At 56.2% G+C, this 8301-nt stretch overlaps 1 long non-coding RNA gene across 3 annotated transcripts; it reads right to left on the bottom strand.

The window, feature by feature from the left end:
* Positions 1–1228: 1228 nt before the first annotated feature.
* Positions 1229–7470, bottom strand: LOC129539654 (uncharacterized). Of its 3 annotated transcripts, XR_008682498.2 has the most exons (4): positions 5447–7470; positions 3868–4158; positions 3424–3732; positions 1229–1831 (listed from the first exon to the last, which is right to left on the bottom strand). It is a non-coding gene; the product is annotated as an uncharacterized LOC129539654 (long non-coding RNA). The 3 variants fall into 3 exon arrangements; XR_008682495.2 differs by lacking the exon at positions 3424–3732; XR_008682497.2 differs by lacking the exon at positions 3424–3732 and having other exon boundaries at positions 1229–1904.
* Between the last annotated feature and the right edge of the window lie 831 nt (positions 7471–8301).

Genomic DNA, 8301 nt, shown 5'->3' on the forward strand with positions numbered 1-8301 from the left:
GCTGTGACCCGGCCCGTCCTCTGCTGCCCCGTCTGGGGTAGGTCTCTGTCCCCTCTCGGTCCCCAGGGCTGTCTCTTTCCTCCACAGAGAGGCAGGGAGTGTGGATCCCGCTTGGCCACTGAGAAGCTGTGTGGTTTGCACGGTGGCCCCATCCTCTAAACCTCAGGCTCCCCCCCGGGGAAAAGGGAGAGGCGGGGGAAGGTTCGCACCCCGCAAATCCAAGAAGATGCAATGAGGCAACGTGTGAGGAGCAGTCAGCAAAGTGCCAGGCGCGGAGTGAGCCCCCAGCGCACAGCCGCCCGCCGCCCCATTTGGCAATGAATTATGTATGGCCTTCTGGCAGCCCTGTTCAGTGGGGCTGTGTGCCTTCTCCAAGCTTCTCCCAGGCCTCTCTTTCCAGTGAGGGGCGCAGGCTCCCCCAGGGGGTCGGGCAGCCTTCTTTGTCTCTCCAGCAAGAACCTGTTCTGCTTCTGGCGGCTGATGCCTCAGTCCCCAGGATGCTCATTTCAGAGGCTGGAGAATCAAGGACTGGGATCAGCTCAGGAACATAGTAATGATGCTCATAATAATATTCATAATAGTGGGACTTCCCTGGTGGTGGAGTGGTTAAGAATCCACCTGCCAATGCAGGGGAGATGGGTTCGATCCCTGGTCCAGGGAGATCCCACATGCCATGGGGCAACTAAAAAATAAATAATAACAGCAGCATCAATAATAACAAGGGTGATGGTACAGGACTGGGCCTTATTGAGCCTTTTTGATGCACAAGACACATTTAACAGACTGTCGCTCATTCAACAGAAATCAAAGTGCCCATCTGTGCCAGCTCTTTCCTAAGTGTTGGGGCAAAGTGGGTGACAGCACAGAGTCTTGACTACATGGAGCTTGGAGTCTACTGCAGGAGGGCAGGCGATTAACAAGGGAGTAATTGATTAAGTGATATATCAAATCATAGAGCTTGGGAAGGGAGAGAAAGGAGAACAGAATGGGGATAGACAGGGCAAGTCTTGCTGGGGCAAGTCCTGAAGGAAGTGAGAGAGCGATCTCCTGCAATGTCTAGGGATGAATATTCCAGAAAGGAGCAGCATGTGCCCCAAAGGGCTCAGGGCAGGCCAGGAACCCGTGTCTCCTGCGGGCTGGCCGGTATCATGGGAAGCATCTAATTCTCAGGGCATCCTTGTGAGCCTAGTACAGCCATTGCTCCATGTTAGAGACAAGAAAACTGAGCTTCAGAGAGGATTTGTATCTTTGTTCATAGGCTTTGCTGCAGACCTGTTAACACGTCTGATTACAGGGGCTGCCCCACACTTCTCTGGGGGTATTAAGAGAGACGTGGTCTATGTGTAATCCTTTCCTCCTACAGTTGGGAAAATTCTGAGTTCTGAACCTATGTACCCAGGGATTTGGAGTCCAGGATGGTGGGTCTCCATGGTCTTTGCCGTTAGTGTTCCCAGACCATCCCTGCTGGCCTTATATCACCTGCTGTTTCCGATTTTTCTCCTTTGCCAGTCTGAACTCACAGCATCAGATCCACAGTCCAGTGTTTCAGGATAGAGGTCAGAGGTGCGTGTTCTGCATCCATGGCTCCCGACGAGGTCCAGGCTACGCCTTCCAAGTAAAGTCCAGAGAAGCCACCACTCAGCTGCATTGGTCCGAGGCAGGCCGGGAGCTCACTGCTGCACCTGCTGGTGCTGCCCCCCAGCCCCCGGCAGCCAAGAGAGGTGAGCAGGCGTGGACGCGCTGCCTGGCATTTCTGTCGATGGCCTGGGTGAGGACTGAATGGTGAGTGACCTCCTTCCATCTCCAGCTGGGGGTGGACGGTGTGAACAGCCTGTGGGGAGGGAGTCGGTGCAGAATCAAAATGACTCTGCAGAAGGGAAGAGTAGCTGAAGATGAGGACCGATCTGCTGGGGAAGGAAAATCCACTCAGCAGTGGCCTCCTCGTGGCCTCTTCCCCAGCCTCCCTGCCTCTAGGTTTGCCCCTTTAATCTGTCCTGCCAAGGTTCTAGATGAATCTTCCCAGTTAATCCTCCAAACCTTGATTAGGAAGGCTGCTCAGTACCTGGCCCCACTGTCTCCCTCCCAGACACACGCCTGGCTCCCCACCACTCCAGGCCTTCATCTTTGCTGCGTCCTTGTCTGGAACGGCATTGAAGGCGAACTCACAGGCCAGTCCCTGATAGCACAGGAGGCCATCTTTCTAAAACTCCTTAGGCCTCTGTCTCATTTACGCAGCCTGCCCCATTCCACATCTTCCTGGTTATCCCAGAGCTGCTTGCCCAGACTCCTGAAGTCTCCTAACTGGCCTCCCAGCCTTGGGTTCTGTCCCAGTGCCCAGTGGCCTGGCTGTTGAGGCCCTTCCTAATCGCAGCTGTGGCCTTAGGGCTCACCTGGCTCCGCCCTTGACTTCCTTGCATCTGTTCAACCCAACAAAACTGCTTAGAGATCTCGGGTTCTCTGGGATAAGCCTGGACTTTGAGACCTTCTCAAAGCACGAAAGAAGGTGCTTTGGTCTTTGGTGCAAGGTACTTTGGTCCCTCTGCCAGGAGCACCTTTCCCTCCCCCTTAACCTGACCAACTATTTATTTATTTGGCTTCTCTGGATCTTGGTTGCAGCATGTGGGATCTAGTTCCCTGACAAAGGACCGAACCTGGGCCCCCGGCGTTGGGAGCACAGTCTTAGCCACTGGATCACCAGGGAAGTCACTTAACCTGCCCAACTCTTACTCATTCTCCTAGACAGAGTTGATTCAACCTCCTCCAGGAAGCCTTCTTGGATTCAGGGTCCCTCCTCTTGTCTCCCAGAGGTCCTGCTTCACTCACATCATCATAATTTCCCCTCCACACTGAAAGTGACTGGTTTGCCAGGTCGCTCTTCTAGGCCATGGTCTCATGAGGACAGAGTCCCACACTATCTTCTCCAGCCTGGCTGAGGCTCATGAAAGCCCAGAAGGAAGAAGTGGGAAATGAAATAGCAACACTTACTGAGCTCCTACTCCAGGCCAAGCTTTTCATGTGCAGCTCAGAGATTACTGGGCCTTTCTAACAGAGTTAGGTCACCATCTGGCCACACCCTGCAGCCCTGGGCTATTCTCCTTTAATGCGTATAACGGGCATAACCCTGGATCCTATCCTTACTGTTCTGAGGATAAAGGAAACAGCACATGCAAAGTGTTAAATGCAGCCTCAGGTATTCAGTAAGCATTTACTACTCCTATTGCTATTCATTGTTGGGGCTCTGGAGTCATCCTCTGAGGCTTCAAATCCAGGCTCCTCCACTTCCTTGGCTTTGTTACTTTGGGCAAGTGACTTAACCTCTCAGGACCTCAGTTTCCTTTTCTGTAAAATGGAACAAAGTATAGTCTTGTTTTTCACTCTTTCTCATAAGGCTGTTGAGAAAATTAAATAAATGAATATGCATACAGACGCTGTATGATGCTTGTCTCAGGAGGGTATGCTGGGTTCCCCAGTCACGTCCAATTCTTTGTGACCGCATGGACTGTAGCCTGCCAGGCTCCTCTGTCCATGGAATTTTCCAGGCAAAAATACTGGAGTGGGTTGCTCCACCAGGGGATCTTCCTGACCCAGGGATTGAACCCACGTCTCTTGCTTGGCAGGTGGACTCCTAACCACTGAGCCACCGGGAGGCCCCTGGTGCAGGGAGAGGGCCAAGCAAAGGCCGAGTGTTATTATTACTGTCTCAGAATCACCACCAGGGTCTCAACTCTGATCCTAGAATTGAAAAGTGAGGAGACTTCAGATTCTGGAAAACCTTCCAGAATGACTGATCGGAGCGGAGGCAGGGACAAATCTTAGAACTTGTGAAAATCTACTTCCCACTCCCTGCATATCCTGAAAGCACTCTACCCCTCATTGATGGTGAGAGCTGCCAGAAGGTTCTTCCTTGGACCTCTGGTGATTCCTCTGGGTTCCCATCCAAGCCTGGGTGGAAAGATGAGGGAGGGAGCAGGGTGAATCCCAGAGCTTTCCAGGTTAGCACAGAAGTCAGCACGGTGAGCCGCCTGGAATCCTGGGGAGGTCCACAGTCAGGAGGGTTGGCTGGACTCGGACTTCTCCAAGGCCTGTCAACCGGAGCCAAATCAAATCCACTTTTGTTCCCTGGATTTCAGGCCCGGGGACCCAACAGGGTGAGTGTGTCTGAAGATGGAAGGGGGAGAAGAAGAGAGAAATGTAGGGTCTGAGCAGGAGGGAGGCAGGATGGGGACCCTGGGCAGCCAGAAAGAAGGGAAGGGGTGTGGGAACCGCAGGGCATGGGGCAGGGCCGGCAGCGCTGGGAAAGGGAGGCTTGGGGAGGCGCGGGAGAGGGAGGCCTCATACCAGACACTGTCTAGACGCAGCAATTATTGTCAGCTCGGAACACCCAGGCTCTGCCGGCTCAGCTGAAAGGGAGCTTAACAAAGAGCCCAGAGAGGAAGAAAGCAGGGAGAAAAGCGCCCGCGGAGCCGGCTCCTGGCCTGTCGGGCTCTTTCTCTGCCCGGCTACCCCTCTTTGTGCTCTATCGATGTGAAAGCCAGCTCCGAGATGCCTGACGGGGACCCTGCTCCTCCTGGGCGCAGAGGGCCAGGCCAGGGTCACTGTGTGGGTTTTGGGGAGAGGGAGGAGGATGTCCTACAGGGGAAATGCATTTTGCACTTGAGATTTTCTATCCGGAGGAGGGTGGTGGGAATGGAATCCCAAACCCCAGGGAGCGAGCAGGCCTGAGAATTTGCACCCTGCCTGTCCTGTAGCGCCAGTTACCAATTTCTCTGAGCCTTTCTCTTCTCACCTGCAGATAGGAGCAATACCATCACCCAACCCGTGGTGGGACATGGTGATAAGCCCAATTCTCCTCCAACTTGAAGGCCTGCAACCCATACTGATGGGGAAGCTTCAGGGCCACAGGTGACCTGGGACAAGCCTCTTTACTTGCTAAGGGCCTTACCGCCACCATTTCTCTGCTTCTGGCATTATTAGGCCCATTTTTCAGATGAAGAAACTGAGACACTAGAGGCCAGTGCTCACAGCCAGCCAGGCAACAAGTTTGGATTCAAGTTTGTTCCTTCAGCTTCACCTTGACTTTATGATGTGCACACACCCTGGGGGGTTGTGTGCTAACGGTAGGTAGCAGGACTGATGGGAAAGCCACAGATCCATGTGGTCCAAGAGTCTCAAGGTGAGGTCAGAGCTGCTGCTGGTCAGGCCACAGCGCCAGCCACTATCTGGAATCAGGCCTCAGCTGAGCCACCGGACCCTTGTATTAAGGGCAGCCCCAGGTTAAGAAGACCTGCCCTCCCACCCTGGGAGAGGATCAACTGGGACCTAAGGTGGGAAGCAGGCGTGGATGACCCTGGGTCGCTGCAGCAAGGCTTCCTCAGCCCCCTGAAGTAGTTGAAAGCAAACAGACATTGCCCCTGTCCCAGTCAGTAACCCAATAACCCAGCACTACCTGCCCCAGCTCCTTTGGGAAGAGGGTCAGATGCTGCTTCCAGGTTCCACAGTGGCTTCATGTGTGTGTGTGTTCAAGACTTCCAGAGCTGTGACTGGTGGCTGAGGTCCTCCTCCATCTATCATCCCCCTTGAGCTGGTCTGGCCTGGTCAGACCATGCTCTGGTCCTGGAGGATTCGGAGGTGTCCCCCAGGGCCTGCCTTGAGTGAAGGTTAGGACACTCAGTGCAAGAGACACACGCACAGTTACTTTTACTCACCCACCCTATAGGCTGTCCCAGAGGTGTGCTCGTGACACGCCCCGGTCATTCACATCCCCACCTCCAGCCTTGGGGTGTAGGCACCAGCTGTCACAGGCTCAGTGCCTGCCTCTTCTGGTCACTGCTGGGTGCCCTCCCAATGTCCAGCATTGAAACGTGCCTTCTTATGCTCCCCACTGACTATAACTTGGTTTCAGACCTCTTTGCCTGCAGTCAAGGCCACCAAGACCAGTCACAGTCCCACTTTCTAGAAGATTCCAGCACATTCCATGGGTCCTCATGTGGTTTCCTTTGCCCTTCTCTTCTCTGCGCCTTTGCTCAAGCTGTTCCTGCAGCCTGTCCCCACCCTGGCCCAACACAAACACCGGACCTCCCGTGAACCTGTTCCCTTGGCTGCCCTGTCTTAGGGGACAGCCCCAGCCGCCCTCCTTGCAGGAGCCAGAGCCTGGAACTGTTCTGGCACTGCCCTCCTCAGTCTTCTTTTCCCCCACACCATGACACACCAGCTCCTGTGCTCTGGACCTCCCGGTCATGTCCAAGGCCAGCCTCCCCTCCGTCTCAGAGGCCACTTCCCAGGGCCAGGCTGCCATCACTCTCCTGGGAACTTGGGACGTCTCCGGTATCCACTTCTGTCTGCTACAGCCCGGGTGAATTTTGCGGATCTGGCCTCCTCAGTGTGCGTGTACATGCTCAATCCTCAGTCGTGTCTGACTCTTTGTGACCCCACGGACTCTAGCCTGCCAGGCTTCTCTGACCATGGGATTTTCCAGGCAAGAAAACTGGAGTGGGTTTGCCATTTCCTTCTCCAGGGGATATTCCCGACCCAGGAATAGAACCTACGTCTTTTATGTCCACTGCATCGGCAAGCAGATTCTTTATACTGTACCACCTGGAAAGCCCTGGGCTCCCCTCTCTGCTCTGTGAAACTTCTGAAGCTTCCAGCCGCCTCGAGGACAATCTACCGTGATGCTCTCTTGAGCCCTTGTGCCTCTGGGCCCCGCAAGCACGCCATCCCCGCTCTCTCCTCCAGTAACTCTGCCCTTCATTAGGTCCCGCCAGTCCTCAGGCACCCCTCCTTCCTCTTTGCAGATCCCTCCCATGACCCCTGCAGAGATCAGCCTCTTGGGACCAGCCTTTCCAGTGCCCCTCACAGTCCCCTGCCAGCCTGCCACCCCCTTGCCATTATTTAATGCATTATTCATAATGGTTTGTGCAGCCTCTGCCTCCCCTGCAGGACCGTGAGCCCCATGTGGGCCGGCTGTGTCTGTCCTGTTTGTCACAGTGTCCCCAGCACCCTCCTCGTAGGTCCCCTCTGGGTTTGGGGTTCAGCTTGGCTCCACCCTAAGCTGAACCCCTCCCTTCAGAGCCATATGGGGTTTTCAGGGTCATCTTCCTTGCCCCCTCCCCAGTGATAACCACCCAAACAAGGGCAAGTTACGGGGCTGCTGTGGGCTGGAGAGCACCCTAGGGCAGGGCTGTGGCTGTCCCGTGCCCCCTACTCTCCAAGCCTCTGTGCCCCACACAGCCCTGGGTTGGGGATACCCAAGAGGGCACTGCTTTCTGCTCAGGCTTGCAAAGGCCAGGCTGGGTGGCCTGGGGTGGGCCCCATAGAAGCACCCCTGCCCCCAACCCCGGGGCCTTGGAGAGGAACCAGAGGGGTTCAGGAGGGGGATGACCTGCCCCCTCCACACCCAGTCCCCTCCCAGAGACCCCACCCCACCCTCGGCTGGCTTCCCCCACTCCCACTGGCCCTGCCTCTGGCTGCAGTCCCTCCCTGACCCGCCCCCCACCCCCACCCCCGCCTGTCCCCTCCCAGCTCTGCCTTCCCTGGCCCCTCTCTCCTGCTCACCTTCCCTTTCCCTCCCCATCCCCTCTTCCCCATCCTCTCCTCTCCTCTGCCATCCTCTCCTCTTTTCTCTGAGTCCTTCTCCCTCGCCTCTTTCCTTTCTTCTTCCTGGGTTAAAAATAATCAACTTTCTGGGAAGCAGCAGCTCCTGCTGTGCCGCCCTCCCCACACTTGGGAGCCCCTGAGAATAGCTTTCTGCGGTTCTCAACTCGAGCCCCTCCTTTCTCCCACCGCCCCCCCCCCCTTCCCCGCGAGCTGACTAATAAGCCTGGGCCTCAGCAGCAGAGCCAGCTTCTTGGCTAGAAAGGCTTTAACCCCTTCATGCCCAGAACCGGCGTGCGGGCCCCCAGCAGGCCAGCGGGGAAGGGGTGCCCGGGTCGCGGACAGCCCCCGAAGCCCGAAGCCCGCGGAGCTCTGAGTGGCACGTAGTAGATGCTCAATTTTGGTGGTTCAGTGAACTTTGACCTGTGACCACCTGACTGGCCCGTCCAGATGCTTCTGCAGCTAACTTGGGACTTGGGGGCAGCGAAGAGACATCGCAGACACCCCAGGGATTGGGAGGGGATGGTGCTCTGGGGCCCGCATGGAGGGGGTGACGGGCTGGTGGGGCTCCTTCCGCTTGGCCGGGCGGACTCCTTGCCCTAGTGCGCCGGACACTGCCTAGGCAGGGCCAGGGTCGTGGCCGCTACACGCTGGGCCAAGGGCAGGGAGGGGCTGAAAACCGCTCCGGGATCCCAGGCCGTTCACCGG

Source organism: Moschus berezovskii, chromosome 11, assembly GCF_049115385.1.
Source record: "Moschus berezovskii isolate FMDL1 chromosome 11, NW_MosBer_1.0, whole genome shotgun sequence".
NCBI classification, from domain to species: Eukaryota; Metazoa; Chordata; class Mammalia; order Artiodactyla; family Moschidae; genus Moschus; species Moschus berezovskii.